Here is a 1,673-nt window from a genome sequence, read left to right as displayed (position 1 = left end):
TCTTTATCTATCTGACACTTTCAAATAAATAAATAAACATAAAAAATATTTTTAAAAGTTTAAAAAATAGATGATTTTTGCTAGGTATATAATAATAAAAAAAAAAGGTCACAGTGTTTCATCTCTATCAACTTGGAGCTTACTGTCTAGCAGAGAAGATAGTCAATAATCACAAATATTTGTATGTTTAATCATCTTTAATGTTAGGTTCATGTGTTAATATTTGACATAGTTTGAATAGGAAATGTCCCCTACAGACCTGTGTTTTGGAGGCTTTGTTACTAGCTGCTGGGCTTTTGGAAGTGACTTGATGCAGAGATCTCTGACCAAATTATCAGAAAAATCCCTTGATGGATTCATAGTATAATGGTATTACTGGGAGGTGGAACCCAGTTGAAGGAAGTAGGTTACTGAGTCCTGGAAATATTCTTGCCCCTAACTGCACTCTTCGTTTCCTGGCTGCAGTGAAGTGATCAGCCTTTCTCCACACACTTCTGCCACCATGATTTCTACCTCACCTCAGGCCAGCTAACCACAGACTGAAACCTATGAAACCATGAGTCCAAATAAATCCTCCTTTTCGTACATAGATTTTTATGAGGTATATTTCAACTAACATAAAAGCCTTTTACAAGTGCTTGCTTCGGCAGCACATATGCTAAAATTGGAACAATATAGAGAAGATCAGCGTGACCCCTGCGGAAGGATGACATGCAAATTTGTGAAGCATCCCATATTTTTAGAATTCACTTAATGTTTCTAATGAAAAGATTTTTACACCAGGAAAAATAAATAATGAACCTCTTACAAGAGCCTTTAACTTAGTCTAGAGGTTACACAAGTAAGTGATACATAAATGAAAAATGGAGGTAGGACAGGTATTTAATATATAGAGTTTTCAAAGAGTATAGGATGCCTTCCACAGGCAAATGATGTGTGCATGTGAAGATAACTAGGAAGATCTTGATATGACTCCGTTCTGTGTAGTCCCCTCATGCCACTCATATGAAGCCATTATATAAATGGTCTAAAGCATGTGAAGACAAGTAAGTGAAGCTATCTGGGTCAGTTACTTTACTTTGCTGGCCCAAACTACTCAACCAGAAGCAGCTTATGGAAGAAAGGGGTTTAAAGTTGCATAATGTTTTGAATGAAAGTGTCCGCCATAGTGGAGGAGGCATGCTAAGCCTGTCTAGGAATTCTGTGTCACATTGCCACACCAGCAGGAAGTAGTGAGAAAGTCACCCTGGCTGGGCTCTAACACCTCAATGCCTGCTCCAGAGATACACTTCCTCCAGAAAGGTTCTGTTTCATTAAGGTTTCACAACTTGCCCAATGGCCACCCTGAGCTGGGGACTAAGTACTGAAACATGACTGATTCCATGGGGAATGTTTTACATTCAAATGACCACACTGACGCTTTAGAAATTAATAGTCCCGGGAAAGAAAAGGACCCATGCCAAAGAAAATGAGATCGTGGTCTGAAAGAAAAGCAACGAAAAGAAGAGGCCACAGAGGGTTAAAAGAGCAATTAACATTGATGTACAGGGGCTCTTTTAACTAATCCTTAAAGGATGTGCGTAATGTTCAGCATGTGGTGATTTCTCAGATCAGAGGAAAAGCAGGGGTTAGCCCAGAAGGTGATAACTCTGTAGCCCACTGTTGTACCCCTA

The 1,673-nt window shown here is 39.1% G+C and overlaps 1 non-coding gene across 1 annotated transcript; it reads left to right on the top strand.

Annotated features, from left to right (window-relative positions):
* Positions 1-634: 634 nt before the first annotated feature.
* On the top strand, positions 635-741 carry LOC123463085. Its single transcript, XR_006638697.1, has one exon. It is a non-coding gene; the product is annotated as a U6 spliceosomal RNA (small nuclear RNA).
* The last annotated feature ends 932 nt before the right edge of the window (positions 742-1,673 follow it).

The sequence above is a fragment of the Jaculus jaculus genome, chromosome 8, assembly GCF_020740685.1.
Source record: "Jaculus jaculus isolate mJacJac1 chromosome 8, mJacJac1.mat.Y.cur, whole genome shotgun sequence".
In the NCBI taxonomy this organism is placed as follows: Eukaryota; Metazoa; Chordata; class Mammalia; order Rodentia; family Dipodidae; genus Jaculus; species Jaculus jaculus.
This window is presented reverse-complemented; position numbering and strand designations above follow the sequence as displayed.